At 36.3% G+C, this 16,986-nt stretch overlaps 2 long non-coding RNA genes across 2 annotated transcripts; one reads left to right on the top strand and one right to left on the bottom strand.

Moving 5' to 3' along the window:
* Positions 1 to 3,478: 3,478 nt before the first annotated feature.
* Positions 3,479 to 5,394, bottom strand: LOC125208365 (uncharacterized). Its single transcript, XR_016133029.1, has 2 exons — positions 4,087 to 5,394; positions 3,479 to 3,983 (listed from the first exon to the last, which is right to left on the bottom strand). It is a non-coding gene; the product is annotated as an uncharacterized LOC125208365 (long non-coding RNA).
* Positions 5,395 to 13,347: 7,953 nt separating this feature from the next.
* LOC125208363 (uncharacterized) lies at positions 13,348 to 14,340 on the top strand. The gene is made up of 3 exons (XR_016132408.1): positions 13,348 to 13,552; positions 13,665 to 13,974; positions 14,057 to 14,340. It is a non-coding gene; the product is annotated as an uncharacterized LOC125208363 (long non-coding RNA).
* The last annotated feature ends 2,646 nt before the right edge of the window (positions 14,341 to 16,986 follow it).

The raw sequence follows: 16,986 nt of genomic DNA, 5'->3' as shown, positions 1-16,986 counted from the left end.
CTACAATGTGGAGTAAGGAAAAATGTTAGTAGCAAAATGCGAAGAAGTATTCTATGATATTCCACACCGTCGATTAAGCGATCCAAAAAGGAAATGGCGATAGAGTTTTGTGTTGATCTAGACATAAGACCTAGATCATCTTGGAAAGTCGTACTAGATTATTTCATCACGAATCGTTTAGTCGAACATATGGGCATGGAGCCAACAATGTTTGGAGAAAGAAGCCAACACCTCCGCTATACTATTCCTGTATTCAAGGATAAATATAAGTAAAATGAAGTTAGTGCTAAGTCGTGACAAAATAGATCGTGGTAAGCACAAAAGTATCCTGAAAACTGTTAAAGTAGACAACCTCAGCTAAGCGAGAGATTACAAGGTCAATCCGCTAGCTTAATGACTACAACTACGACTAATGCAAACATTAGGGAGCTCGACACCTGACGATAAAATCTAAAATGAGGAATGTCTTCACCAATCAGAAGAAATAAATTATTTAATGAATGGCTTGAGTCAGCCACATCATATAAAATGACGCTTAAGGAGTAAGAAGAACTTAAGATCCGGTAGTTATGAGAAACTACTAGACCTGAGTTTTATTAGGCCTAGTGTACGACCATGAGGTACACCAATATTCTTCGTAAAGAAGGACAGAACGATGAGAATGCGTATAGACTACAAAGAGTTGACCAAGTTAACGTTCAAAGACAAGTACTCTTTACCCAAGGATTGATGGCTTGTTTGACTAGCCCTAAGGAGCTGGTGTATTCTCAAATATCGATTTGATATCTAGCACAAACAGAAGTTCCGACCAAGACGATGTGCCGAAGACTCTGTCCGCACTAGATATGGCCATTACGAGGTCATTGTAATGCCTTTTGGGCTTACAAATGCCCCGACGGTGTCCATGGACCTAATGAACCGCGTGTTCCACCCGTACTTGGACAAGTTCGTCCTAGTCTTTATAGATGATGTACTTATCTATTCGAAGAACGAGAAAGAACACGAGGAACATCTGAGAACCACCTTAGAGACGTTGAGAGCCGAGAAACTCTACGCTAAGTTTGGCAAATGTGAGTTCTGGCTTAACGAGGTAAACGTCCTTGGGCACATAGTAATGGCAGAAGGGATCCGAGTGGACCCTGCAAAGGTGGAAGTAGTACAACGTTGGCAGTCACCAACAACACCTAATGAGATTCGAAGTTTCTTAGGTTTGGCTGAATATTACCGAAGGTTTATTGAAGCATTTTCTAAAATAACAAGATCCATGACTCAATAGCTCAAGAAAGGAGCTAATGTCAATTGGACACCGAAGTGTGAAGCAAGCTTCCAGCTGTTAAAAGGAAAGTTGACCACCGCATCAGTCCTAGCCGTGCCAGCACCAAGAACAGGTTATGTAGTGTACACAGATGCATCAAAGATCGAACTCGGATATGTGCTGATGCAGAATGGCAAGGTGATTGCATATGCATCACGCCAATTGAGGCCGCACGAGTTAAACTACCCTACTCATGATCTGGAACTAGCGGCAGGGGTACATGCCTTGAAGATTTGGAGACATCACCTCTACGAAGTGCGATGTGAGATCTTCACGGACCACAAGAGCCTTAAGTACTTCTTCGAGCAGAAGAATTTGAACATACGACAACGCAGATGGCTCAAATTAATCAAGGATTATGACTGTGGTATAAATTACCACCCAGGCAAGGCGAATGTAGCGGCAGATGCCTTGAGCAGGAAGGCTACACCCCAAGTGGCCACTTTCCTCACACAGAATGAGGAGCTTATACGCGAGTTTGCTAAGATGCGACTGGAAGTAGTGAGAGCGCCAGAGACGGTGGAAAGTAGGATTGCCACTTTAGTGATTGAACAAGACTTAAGGGCCAGAATTGTTGAGGCTCAAAGGAGTGATGAAGCATTAGAGAAGATTTATCTTAAAGTGAGGACGGGAAAAGAAGAGAGTTACCGCGAGGAGGCGGATAACGCCATCACTTTTGAGGGAAGATTGTGTGTGCCCAATGACGAGGCACTCAGAAATGAGATCATGAGTAAAGCGCATGAAACACCTTACACTGCTCACCCAAGGAGCACGAAAATGTATCAAGACATAAAGAAACAGTTTTGGTGGGATGGCATGAAGAGGAGCATAGCGCCGTTTGTAGAAAGATGCCTAGCATGTCAACAAGTGAAGACTCTACATCAACGACCCTATGGGAAAATGCAACCCCTAGAAATTCCCAGAGTGGAAATGGGAGCACATTGCGATAGATTTCGTGACAGGATTGCCAAAGTCGCAACGAGGAAACACTACTATTTGGGTGATCATAGATCGCCTCACCAAAAGTGCTCACTTTATACCGATTCGTATTACTTCCGGATCGGACAAGTTAGCTCAGATCTATGTACAAGAGATCATACGCTTACATGAAATACCGGTAACAATCACATCAGACCGTGATTCAAAATTTACTTCTAGATTTTGGATAAGCTTGCAACAAGAGTTGGGCACTAGATTGAATTTCAGTACTACATTCTATCCACAGACTGATGGGCAGTCTGAAAGAAAGATCCAGACTTTGGAAGATATGCTGAGAGCCGTAGTGCTCGACCGTGGAGGAAACTGAGAACAAGTACTACCACTTATAAAGTTTGCTTACAGCAACAGACAACTATAAACATGGCCCCATATGAAGCATTGTATGGAAAGAAATGTATCAGTGAGAGAAAGATGCACGGACCGGATTCTGTAGAGGAGATGATAAGAGATCAATCGTCAGATCCGTGAGAGAATCAAGGAAGCTCAAGATAGGTAAAAGTCTTACGCAAATGCTCGCCGAACCGATCTGCAGTTCAAGGCGGGAGACAAAGTGTTTCTGGAGGTATCCCCGTCTAAAGGGATTACGAGATTTGGCGTCAGGGCAAAGCTAAGACCACGTTTCATCGGGCCCTATGAAATTCTAGGAGAAGTCGGTCATGTGGCGTATAGATTGGCGCTCCCACCGAGTTTCGGGAATGTGCACAATGTTTTTCATGTGTCACAATTGAGGAAATATGTGTTCGACCCTAAACACATAGTCCACCAAGAGGAAATGGTTTTGGAACCAAACTTAAGCTATGAAGAGAAGCCAGAGGCAATCTTGGATAGGAAGTCAAAGAATTGAGGAATAAATTTATTGTAACAGTGAAGGTTCTATGGAAGCATCATGGTCACGAGGAAGCTACGTGGGAATTGGAAGACAAGATGAAGAAAAAGTACTCAGAGCTTTTTGAATAACATAAGCAAAATTTCGGGACGAAATTTTTGTTAAGGAGGGTAGAATGTAATACCCGCTTCTTTCATTATCCTTTTCGTTGATGTTTAATGTCGAACTAAAGAATCTTCACTCTATTGCTTCGTTGTTTTAAATAAGAACTCATTACTTACTGATGCTTAGTGTTGATAGTTCGCGAAACAAAACTTTGAAGTGAAAGTCAAACGAACTAAAGCAATTTAAGATATATATGAAACTTAGCAAATGTCGAGAACGAATACAGAGATCATTCACGACTAAAACGTTCGTATACGTCCCAAACTACATTTCCACTTACATGATTAAATGTATGTGGGTTTATGAGTTTAAGAAAAAGGAATTAATGGGTGATATTACAAAATACACAAGTATGGGCCTAGAGCTTAAGAAACTATTTTGCTATTGCTTGCATTTTGGGCCTCTTCTTTCCCCCGAGCCCAAGTCGCACTCCACCGCGACCCTATCCAATCAGCCCATTGGGCCCGAGGCAGCAAGCCCGTCGAGGACAACAGCTGGGCAGCCCAAGTCCTCTACCAACCTGCAAGATAAAACAAGTGTTAATTGCTAAGAAACAAGGGAAATTAAGGAACTACTATTAGAAGAAAAGAAACAACCCTTCTTTGACAATAGGAGACCAAAAATTCACCAAAGAGGGCAAGTCAATTTCTGAAAATCCTCCACACCATATGGCAGCACCTGAAATGTTTATGTACCGGTCACTAGGTGGCCATATGAGAACAAGATGAAGAAAACAGCCAAATACCTAGTACTACAAATAACATAAATGCATAGTCCTTACCTCCTTAGTATACCACCAAACTCTGTTAAAGTTACTGCAAAAATCAAAGATAAGGGAGATTTGCTGCAGGAAAATAACAAAGAATTTCAACAGCCCCAATTAAGGCTACACGAGTACACATTCGTGCCTATAAAATCCTCCACACCACCTTTGAACACTCTCCTACACTTTCAAACTTTTTCCAGCAACATAGCAAGGTTGAGAGGAAGGGAGCTGAGGTTTTAAGAACTGTTTTTACCAAGGCAGCCGCAGCTTCAAGAGGATGAGCATAGAACAACAACACCATCTCGATCCCAACTTCACCACAAAGTATGAGGAGGCTAGCATGAGGAGCAAGGAGTAACAAGAAGCTTAGGATCAGCCACAATCATCAAGGATTCACCCAAGTCAAGGTAAAACACTAGCACACCCTCTGCTTTTGTTTCGAACATCATGCTAGGCTCAAGAACATAGAATCGTGGCCTTAGGAACCTCACAACAGTAGCAAGCTTCAATAATTAAAGAATCAACACTTTAGCCCCAAATACCAAGCTCATTCCAGTAACACATAATTTTTTTTTTCAAAACCTCTAATTCCACATAGTTGCTGCCCTAAAACCCCAACTAAGTAAGCTAAGAATAGGATGGAAGAAACTTAGCTTAGAGTAGGGGGCAGGGCTGCACCGGGTAGCAGCTGCACAGCACGCTGCTAGAGGCGGCAGAAGAGCCCGACAGACAGGGCAGTGATACGGCAGCTCCGACGGGGACCGAACCCGGGCAGCTCGAAGGGACCGATGCTGTGAGAAAAGGGGAGAAGCCGGCGCTGCTGCTCGTTGGTCCTGAACCTGACGCCGCGAGAGAGGCGGGCAACGATGGCGCTGCTACGGCGGCGCTGCCTGAAGAAGAAGACGGCGTCGGGTGCCGAGTACAGTGGCGGCATCGTTGCGAGGGAGAGGCGGCGATGGTAGCGACGATTCCGCCAGGAGAGGAAGACCAAGTGTAGCTCCGCGTGGAGCACAGTGAGTGAGGATTATGAGAGAGAGATAGGGAGAGCCGTGCAGGAAGAGCAGTCGCCGGTTGGGGAATGATCCGAGAACACCGGAAAATTTCCGGTGACCGATTGATGGCGAACGGACACAGGAGAGAGGGAGAGGAATTGAGCCTCTAAATTAGGGATTTTTGACTTAAGTTGAGAAGAAAGAGGGGTTGAGAGAGAGAATCAGGGGAGGAGGGAGTATACGCCGGTGGAGTCCGGCGAGGAATCGGGAGGAAGAAGATTGTGGAGCCACCGATTTCTCCTCCAATTTTAGGGTTAGTGTGTGTGTTGATTTGGGGATTGTGTTTAGAGGGAGAGGCCGATAGTTTTGAGAAGAGGGAGTATTTGGGCCTCCCTTATTTTTATTTTTATTTTGTTGGGCCTCTTTAGTTTTGGTTGGGCTGCATTTTTTTTATAGGTTGGGCCACCAAATTAAATAAAGCATGGACTAAGAATTTAATTAAATCATGGACTCTCCTATGTTATGGATTAAATAATAGTCCGCTAATTATTTCCACGAGGATAAGTCTAATTTTCCGGAATTTAGTATGAGTGCTCAAATGATTAATTTTAAGAAATTATGATACGCTAACGATGAATAGACCTCGAGCCTATTTTTTTTAGTACTTAAATAAATGGCATAGGAGGTAACACCCCCTAGTTAAGTGAATAATTTTCCCCAATTTAATTAAATCATTAAATCTACTGATTTAATTAATATTCAAGAAATCTAGAACTCTTCTAGAAAATTTAGAGAAGAATAAAACGATCACGCACTTAGGATGCATTCATGTTTACGTTTAATGGATATCTCAAAATCTAATTAAGTATATGTATGTTATTTCCTAAAGGGACGTCTCCACACGTTGTCTAAGGCCAAGTTAAAGAACTTACGGATAGAGATTTTGCTTTGAGGTGGGCATTCTTTCAAAACGTGATTTCAGTATGAAAATGTGAATTTTTGCTCAAGTATGTTGTCATGCCATGTTTTGTTTTATGATTACCTATCTGCTTGGCTATGCCAATTTAAGTTAAATCGAATTCGGGTCCCAGTAGGGCCGCAAACCCTACTCGGACTAGTGTACACATAAGGGGATCGTGAGCTAACAAAGGAGTTGGCCGGTCCAGTGACCGTCGTGGAATGTGGCCACATTCCCGGTTCACACAAGGTTCAGATATGGTATATCTATGTTACGTGATTGCGCAATCAAATCTTCATGAAAAGAAAAGTATTTAGTGACTCGGGTCTTTTAAGTAAAACCCCGTGATCACTCAACTGTGGCATTGACAATTAATGATAGAACTATTTTTGGCAATGTGCCCACTGAGTATATCAAATACTCAGCCCTGCATGTTATTTTCAAATGTGCAGGTTGAACGTGGACGAGCAGGAGAAGGTGTTGGGACAAGAATTTTAAATAAGTAGTTAGGTAGCCCAAAGTAGCATGTCTTCATACGTGCTATTTTGTCTTGGACTCTTCCGCTGCAATCTAGAGTTACGTGCTAGAAAGCTATGAACTTAGTCTTGATACTCTGAACACGTTTTGACTATGTACCCATATGCCTTTGATACTATTGACTTAAGTGATTTCATCCTTTTTATGTTGTCCCTTGATTATCGAGAATTGTTTAGTCGTGAAATAGCTACGCTCACTAGCACTAGGGAGTTGTGGTCGTGACAACTCCAGTAGTTTATTTGTATTGTGTTATATATAAATTAGTAATTTAATAAAACTCCCTTTGTTTTTTATTTAGAGTCTCATTTTGATTCCGCATGAATTAAAAAATGTGAAAGAAAGTAGTGAAAAAAGTTATTGAAGTGTAGATCCCACTTTTTTAGTAAAGTGTGGGAATTCACTACCTAAAATGAAAAATAAAAGTAAATGAAACTTTAAATTGTGGACATTACAAAATAGCAAATTGAGAAGTTATTTCAAGAACAAATGGAGTACTATTAGTTTATTTTATAATATCCTTATAATTCATATGTATTTTTGTTCACATAAAAAAAACTACTCATAATATCTACTTCGAATATAATCTTGGATACGTCAGGATAAAGACTAGCCTCTTTCGGCTTCCGCATATAACAAGGACGTGTTATGCTACACTTTTATTAAATTTTAGCCCCGGCTTCTTTAAATTTCTAATTTTGTCACTGCACGCGCACACTCGCGCTCTGATTGTGCACTAGCCATGAGTGCTTGCACGCGCGCGTGAGAGCGCGTGTGAGGAGCGGACTGCAGTCAGAGAGCCTTGCATGCAACTCAAGTTGCTGACTTCTTCATCTCTGATGGTGGGCAATGAACGGAAAAGAGAGGCGGATCGTCTTTCAAGCCACCGTTGTGAATATTTGTATGACGTTTTATTTTCTTTTGTAGGAAATCTGTAAACGTTGTTCATTTATTACATCTTCCCTAACGTTGTTCATTTATTACATCTTCCCGTTGGAATGTAATAGGGAAAATCAAATTTATTACATTTGACAAAATATTACTCCTCTATTGTTTAATTACTTGGGTGGTAGTAATTGAATAACATGAAAATATTGGAATGTTATTGCATAGAATTCGTGTGCCCAGTGTGGTATGATTATCCCCAAGAGGTGTTTGAAAAATAAATTTATTATTCAGAAATCTTTGCATTTTGAATTTTATTCCATGAATAATAAATAAAGTTTAAAACTAGAAAAACTCTTTAGAGAATTGATTTAATTCAAGTCACATAGGAGACAAAGAATTAAATTGATGGATTAATATAATCTTTAACGCGGGAAATATTGTAAAATAAAATGGAACCCAAGTTATTCGTAATTTGGTGATTTAGATGAGAGTGCACTATTTTTCTTTATTGGAACAAAATAATATTCCATTGGATAATATATTAAATCATGGGTTAATTGATTTAACTAGATATTTATCTATTGGGTGAGCCCAACATCTAATTCACTCCATGGATCCTCATTCTAGCCCAACAAGTCTTCTTATAAATAGTGATGTGATGTGGAAACCCTAGAATATATACAATACACATTTCACAACTCCTCCCCAAAACCCTAGCCGCAATCATAGGCGTTCTCTCTTTCCCTCTTTGCCTCGGTTTTCGTGCCTTGCACTAGGGAGAATAGGGTTCTTGTCTTGTTCTTGTTCTATCCTAATTCATAGGATTAGAACAAGACAATCTTGTGTTTTGTGTTGGTTTTCCTATATCTCATCTCACTATTTATTGATTCTTCGAGATCCGCCCACATGGATGAACAATCAAGGACGTGGGGATAGAATGGAAGATTTGTGGTCAAGAAATCAATGATTACCGGGAGGTTCAGCAAGCAACGTCAATCCTTCAACGGATCGAGAGGTAACAATCAGATCTACATCAAATAACATGTTTGTTTGTAATTTTGATGTGTTTTCTATAGATCTAGATTAATTGTATGAAAATTAGATTTAATCACATAGTCACCTAAATAGATCCGTAAGAAGCTGTTTGATTTCTGTGTCTTCCGTTGCGATAACCCCAACAATTTTGACTTGACATTGATTTTTTTTAACATTATAACATATTTTGAAGTGTGATTGCTCTTTTTATAGTATAAATTCAAAATTGTTTTAAGCAACATATGTTTTTTTGGTGTTTATATTTAATACTTGTTTAAGTTTATATTCTTAGTCATATGATTATAAAGTGTTATTACATTTTTTGATATAAAACTCCAACTAATTATAAAGTGTTATTACATTTTTTGATATAAAACTCCAACTAATGATATTTTTTCTCATTTGAATTGATTAGTTGACAATGGTACAAAAAGAAGTGACTTTAACTACCGTCGACGATATTAAATGAGTTCAAGAAAAAACAAATCAATCGCGCATTGCTCGAGAGTTGACATTAGGTAAGGCATATTAAATCAGAAAAAATTAACTTCGATTTGGAATAATATAGGTATTTATTATAGATGGCAGTGTTCAATTCTATCAACAGTTGAAGATATTTGGACGTTTTGACGTTGATTTTTCAGCATTATATACTCCCTCCGTCCCATAAAAATATGTGCACTATCCATTTTTGTCAGTACCACAAAAATATGTGCATTCCATTTTTGGAAATATATATCAATTTAATAATGTAGGTCTACTTTACCATATCATTCTCGTCCTCTCTCTCACTTTATCAATTTTGTCTTAATTCTCGTGTCATACCTATTACCCATATTTTTATGGGACGGAGGGAGTAGTGTATTTTGAAATGTGATTGCTCTTTTTATAGAAGAAATTCAAAAATTGTTTACTCAGAATATGCATTTTTGCCGGGTTTTTCAGAATTATTTAAGTTTATGCTCTTAGTTGTATGATTTTAAGGTTTTGTTACATTTTTTAATATAAACTTCAACTAATGATATTGTTTCTAATTTTAGCTGATTACTTGACAATGTTAAATAAATAAAAAAAAGAAGTGACTTTAACTATCGTCGACAATGTTAAATGAGTACAAAAAATATTAAAATTACTCGTGCACAGTGCATCGCACGAGAAATGAGACAAATTACAGAGTATTTAAACATAACAAATTAATTTTTATTTGGAATAATAGAGGTATGTTATTATGGATGGTAATGTTCAATTCCATTATCAGTTGAAGAGATTTTGATGTTTTGACATTTACTCTTTTGACATTATAACATATTTTGAAGTCCGATTGCTCTTTTTATAGTATAAATTCAATAATATTTTAATTAGCATATGCATTTTTGGCGTTTTTATTTCAGACTTATTTAAGTTTATGTTCTTAGTCGTATGAATATAAAGTGTTATTACATTTTTTAATATAAAACTCCAACTAATGATATTGTTTCCATTTCAACTGATTAGTTGACAATGTTAAATGAGTACAAAAAAAAATTACTTTAACTACCGATGACAAAGTTAAATCAGTTCAAGAAAAAACAAATCGATCGTGCATTGCACGAGAGTTAACATTAAGTATGGCGTATTAAAACAGAAAAAACCAACTTTAATTTGGAATAATATATGTATGTTCTTGGACACAAGTTATTAGGCCCAAAATCAGTAAACATTTAATAAAGATTAGGTACTCAATTGAACTTTATCTCCTCTTGGTATTCTTTATTTTTCTAAAATTAGGTCTTTGCATATAAATATGATTTAATTTTGGAAAATTAGTAATTTAACTTTATAAGAGAGATTTCAACATTTATCTTTGGCAGATCTTATATAAGAATGTTTAACTAGGTCAAAATTGTAACATTTCATAAAAAAGCCATAAAAATTTCGATTAAATACCTAACTTAATGTGGAATATTGGAGAGAGAAAATGTGATTGTAAGTATTAAATGGAGAAAGAAAGAGAGTTGAATATTTAATAGGACAAAGAAAAAAGTGGGTGAGGCCGTGAGGTTATAAATTGGACATAGAAAATTACTAAAAGTAGAAATGTGTCATCTTGGTTGGGACAATCTAAAAAGAAAAGTGTGTCATCTTGATTGGGACAAACTAAAAAGAAAAGTGTGTCATCTTAGTTGGGGCGAAGGGAGTAATATTTATTTAATATGTTTATAATTATGATGACAATATTATATACTAATGAGTAAAATGACACATATATTCGAACATGAATGTTACAAAAAATAAGAAAAATTGCAAGGGGATTGCATGACACGCACACACGCGCTCTGATTGGGCACTAGCCATGAGTGCATGCATGTGCGCGTGAGGGTGGGTTTTAGGTGTTGCCTTTAATTTGTTTCGACATTTTAATTTTTTAATTAGGTATTTTAGGCGTTGCATTTAATTTGTTTCGACATTTTATTTGATTTAGTTAAGTAAAAACTTTAAAAAGATAAAAATAATGATGATGTGGATAATGGGGATGGAAGAATTTATAAGTTGGACTATTGCAGGTGTATGGCTGGAAGATAAATACTGATGTGGCAGGGAAAAAATGGAGATAAGTAGATTTATAGGACAGACTATAGTGAATTCCCTCATACTTAATCTATAAAATTGGATATTATTATTCGCAATTCATACATATAACATCTTATCCTAACGCTTATTCGATTAACCAAAACTATCATAAAATCGAAACAACTAATTTCAAGAATTCTAAATTTTTTTATTTTCAAATAAATTGCATTAAATCTTTTTTTACTATGGAACGGAGGGAATATTAAATATTGGGTTATACTCAATTGAACTAAATCTTCTCTTGACATTTTCTATTTTTTCCAAAATTAGGTCTTTGCATATAAATATAATTTTGTTTGGAAAATTAGTAAATCAAATTCATAAGAGAGATTCAACATGTATCTTTGGCAGAATCATACTCATCAGAATGCTTAACTGCTGGGTCAAAAACTGTTACATTTCATAAAAAATACATTAATAATTTAGATTAAATACTTGTCTAACATGCTAATATTTATTTAATATATTTATAATTATGATGACAATATTATATGCTAATATGTAAAATGACATATATATTCGATTAGGAATGTTACTAAAAATAAGAAAGATTGAAAGGGGTTGCATGACACGCGCAGCTAAGGACCTGCCCCCGCTCCAGCGGGGGCATAGCCTGTGCCGTCTGCCATTTTATATAGGGGAGTAGTCGAGGCTGTGGGAGAATGGGGCGGTGGGAGAGAGAGGGATTAATTGGGGCAGGAGAGGAGAGAGAGTGTTGGGAGGGAGAAAGGAGGCAGAATTGGAACTCCGTAAAAATGGATTGGGAATTTGGGATTCGTTTGATTGGGAATTCACTAGTAATAAATTTTACTAGTACATTTTCTTAACGTATATGGAGTATTAGTTTTAAAAAGTGTGAGGAAAAGTTATTATTATATTTTAATATTTTATTATTATTTCTTAAAATTTCAAGAAAAACAATTACTCAAAATTTTGCTTCATAAGTATTAATATACTTTATGTATTAATTTCTTGTATTATAGTACCCCAGTAATTTATTCATACTGTGTTATATATAAATTAGTAATTTAATAATACTCCCTTTGTTCTTGATTTATAGTCTCATTTTGAATTCCGCATGAATTAAAAAATGTGAAAGAAAGTAGTGAAAATAGTTATTGAAGTGTAGATCCCACTTTTTTAGTAAAGTGTGGGGATTCACTACCTAAAATGAAAAGAAAAAGTAAATGAAACTTTAAATTGTGGACATTACAAAATAAAAATTGAGACGTTATTTCAAAAACAAATAGAGTACTTTTAGTAATTTTATAATATCCTTATAATTCATATGTGTTTATGTTCATATAAAAATGAACTACTCCTAATATCTACTTCGAATATAATCTTGGATACGTCAGGATAAAGGCTAGCCTCTTCCGCATATAACAAGGATGTGTTATGCTATAATTTTTTTAAAATTTTAGCCCCAACTCCTTTAAATTTCTAATTTCGTCACTGCACGGTCACACACGCGCTCTGAGTGTGCACTAGCCATGAGTGCTTGCACGCGCGCGTGAGATCGCGCGTGAGTAGCGGACTGCAGCCAGAGAGCCTTGCATGCAACTCAAGTTGCTGTCTTCTTCATCTCCGATCGTCTTTCAAGCCACCGTTATGAATATTTGTATGACGTTTTATTTTCTTTTGTAGGAAATCTGTAAACGTTGTTCATTTATTACATCTTCCCGTTGGAATGTATCTATTGTTTAATTACTTGTGTCAACTTTGAAAAAAGTCAACTACAGTGAGATACATAAATTCGCTGCGTTGATGTTATATATAAACGGGTGCTCCAGTAAGTCTTCAATCATCGATTCTATTCATTTTAAAAATTTAAGGTTAGTTTTTCTTTCCCACTTTATTTTTCTCCAACCTAAATTTCTTTAGGTTGTAGCACTCCGATGAACGAAATTAAATTTCCTTTTTCTAATCTTCACCTATATATTGTGTGTGATCCTCTTACTGATTTTTTTTATTTTTTCAAGTTTGAGTATTTAATTTGTTAATCTTCACTATAAAGCTACGGCGATGTACTCCCTCCGTTCCGCCTTATTAGAGGCGTTTCATTTTCTGCACGAGTTTGAACGAGTGCAAAATATGAAACGCCTCTAATAAGGCGGAACGGAGATAGTATTAATTACAGTACTATAAATTAGCTATTTAAGTTCCACTCACACAAATATATATACATGTATGTATTTTGCCTTAATTTATTTATTTTTTGTGTCAAGTAGTTGTGCAATATTATTATGGTAGACTTTATTAACAACAATCTTGAATATATAGAGCATGTTTACCGAAGAAGAAATAGGCAATTTCCTTGGAGTGTTGCAAGTGACACCCCAATTTATAGAGATTGAATGTGGCAGCACCAATCCAAGATATGGTGATACAGCTGGCAATCTTAGGGTTTTCAGTGATGGGAAAGTGGAGGTGGATTGCATTTGTCGTGCTGATTGCGATAAAGGTAAATTAGAGATTTTCAAATTAGAATATTGTATGTGCGGAATCCCAAACTATTTTTTTTTATGTGTGTTGCCCTGTCCTAGCTAGCTAATTGCTAACTAGGTTGCGTGCAGTTAGAGTATTCCCGGCGGAGTTTGCAAAGCACGCCGGAAAAATAAACGCGCACGAGAAGTGGGATAGGCAGATATGGGTGTTTGGCAAGGATGGGACTAAAATAGGGCTGTGGAGAACATGTTTGTTGAAGCATCACAAGCATACTTTCGTGAGGGGGGTGCGCCAACTCATCCATCGTGACGAGTTCATACGATGCTCCCAGTGCGACAAAGAGCGTAGGTTTAGTATGCGAACCAAGGACCATTGCAAGATCTATCATGACGCTCTTGTCAAACCAGATTGGACTTGTTCCGAAATGCCAAATCATACGTACGTAATTAATGATATAAATTAAATATTGTGTGTACATTAATTAATTAATTAATTAATTTGTGTATTGTGTTTATACTAGATTGAGTTGCAGTGTTGGTGAGGAGCGAGAATCTCGGAAAGTGAACAGAGGATGTCCCAGAGCTACGAAATGTGCGGGTTGCGAGCAATGTGTTTGTTTTGGTTGTGAGATGTGTCGATTTGAGACGTGTGCTTGTCAATCTTGTATTGATTTTATAATCAATATCTGATATTTTTTGGTCTAGAGTGAGTATGTAAAATGTACTATTAATTCTATTAGGCTCGCTCCTATGTTTTACTCTTAAAAAATAGTACTCCATCATTTCTTCACATCTGAATAATTTATGTGAATTTATACCCACATATATTAGAGAATGAAACTCAATAAATTACTGCAACATGTTTCTGAAATTACTGCAGACAATTTATTTTAATTTTTAATCGCAGCAATTTTACATTACCTCAATATTATCTCCAGCTAAGGAAAAGCCCCTTCTCCAGCGGGGGCTTAGCCGGTGTTGTCTGCCATTTTACAAAGGGGAGTAGTCGAGGCTGTGGGAGAGATAGGAATTAATTGGGGCAGTAGAGAAGAGAGAGTGTTGGGAGGGAGAAAGGAGGCAGAACTGTAACTCCGTAAAAATGGACTGGGAATTTGGGATTCATTTGATTGGGAATTCACTAGTACGGAGTAATAAATTTTACTAGTACATTTTCTTAACGTATATGGAGTATTAATTTTAAAAAGTGTGAGGGAAAGTTATTATTATATTTTAATATTTTATTATTATTTCTTAAAATTTCAAGAAAAACAATTAATCAAAATTTTGCTTCATATGTAATAATATACTTTTTGTATTCATTTCTTGTATTATAGTACTCCAGTAGTTTATTTGTATTGTGTTATATATAAATTAGTAATTTAATAAAACTTCCTTTGTTTTTTATTTAGAGTCTCATTTTGATTCCGCATGAATTAAAAAATGTGAAAGAAAGTAGTGAAAAAAGTTATTGAAGTGTAGATCCCACTTTTTTAGTAAAGTGTGGGAATTCACTACCTAAAATGAAAAATAAAAGTAAATGAAACTTTAAATTGTGGACATTACAAAATAGCAAATTGAGAAGTTATTTCAAGAACAAATGGAGTACTATTAGTTTATTTTATAATATCCTTATAATTCATATGTATTTTTGTTCATATAAAAAAAACTACTCATAATATCTACTTCGAATATAATCTTGGATACGTCAGGATAAAGACTAGCCTCTTTCGGCATCCGCATATAACAAGGACGTGTTATGCTACACTTTTATTAAATTTTAGCCCCGGCTTCTTTAAATTTCTAATTTTGTCACTGCACGCGCACACTCGCGCTCTGATTGTGCACTAGCCATGAGTGCTTGCACGCGCGCGTGAGAGCGCGTGTGAGGAGCGGACTGCAGTCAGAGAGCCTTGCATGCAACTCAAGTTGCTGACTTCTTCATCTCTGATGGTGGGCAATGAACGGAAAAGAGAGGCGGATCGTCTTTCAAGCCACCGTTGTGAATATTTGTATGACGTTTTATTTTCTTTTGTAGGAAATCTGTAAACGTTGATCATTTATTACATCTTCCCGTTGGAATGTAATAGGGAAAATCAAATTTATTACATTTGACAAAATATCACTCCTTTATTGTTTAATTACTTGGGTGGTAGTAATTGAATGGAAACCAAGTTATTCGTAATTTGGTGATTTAGATGGGAGTGCAGTATTTTTCTTTAGAGGAACAAAATAATATTCCATTGGATAATATATTAAATCATGGTTAATTGATTTAACTAGATATTTATCTATTGGGTTAGCCCAAAATCTAATTCACTCCATGGATCCTCATTCTAGCCCAACAAGTCTTCTTATAAATAGTGATGAGATATGGAAACCCTAGAATATACAATACAAAATTCACAACTCCTCCCCAAAACCCTAGCCGCCATCATAGGCGTTCTCTCTTTCCCTCTTTGCCTCGGTTTTCATGCCTTGCACTAGGGAGAATAGGGTTCTTGTCTTGTTCTTGTTCTATCCTAATTCATAGGATTAGGACAAGACAATCTCGTGTTTTGTGTTGGTTTTCCTAGATCTCATCTCAGTATTATTGATTCTTCGAGATTTGTCCACACGGATGAACAATCAAGGACGTGGGAATAGAATGGAAGATTTGTTTTCAAGAAATCAATGATTACCGGGAGGTTCGACAAGCAACGTCAATTCATTAATGGATCGAGAGGTAACAATCAGATCTACATAAAATAACATGTTTGTGTGTAACAATCAGATCTAGATTAATTGTATGAAAATTGGATTTAATCACATAGTCACCTAAATAGATTTGTAAGGACCTATTTCATTTTTGTCAGATCTAAATAAAATATGTGCACTTTCCATTTTTGTCAGTCCCACAAAAATATGTGCATTCCATTTTTGGAAAGATATATCAATTTAATAATGTAGGTCTCACTATCCACTAACACTACTTTAATTATCATCCTCCTTCTCTCTCTTACTTTACCATATCATTCTCGTCCTCTCTCTCACTTTATCAATTTTGTCTTAATTCTCGTGTCATACCTATTGCCCATATTTTTATGGGACGGAGGGAGTTGTATATTTTGAAATGTGATTGCTCTTTTTATAGTAGAAATTGAAAAATGGTTTAATCAGAATATGCATTTTTGTCGGGTTTTTCAGACTTATTTAAGTTTGTGCTCTTAGTTGTATGATTATAAGGTTTTATTACATTTTTTAATATAAACTTTAACTAAAGATATTGTTTCTAATTTTAGCTGATTACTTGACAATGTCAAATAAGTACAAAAAAGAAGTGACTTTTACTATCGTCAACAAGTTTAAATGAGTACAAAAAAAATTAAAATTACTCGTGCATAGTGCATCGCACGAGAGACGAGACTAATTACGGAGTATTTAAACATAACAAATTAATTTTTATTTGGAATAA

The sequence above is a fragment of the Salvia hispanica genome, chromosome 6, assembly GCF_029641045.1.
Source record: "Salvia hispanica isolate PSC_SH4W2 chromosome 6, Shi_PSC_v1, whole genome shotgun sequence".
Lineage (NCBI taxonomy): Eukaryota > Viridiplantae > Streptophyta > Magnoliopsida > Lamiales > Lamiaceae > Salvia > Salvia hispanica.
The sequence above is the reverse complement of the archived record's forward strand: the minus strand, read 5'-3'. Positions and strand labels throughout refer to the sequence as shown.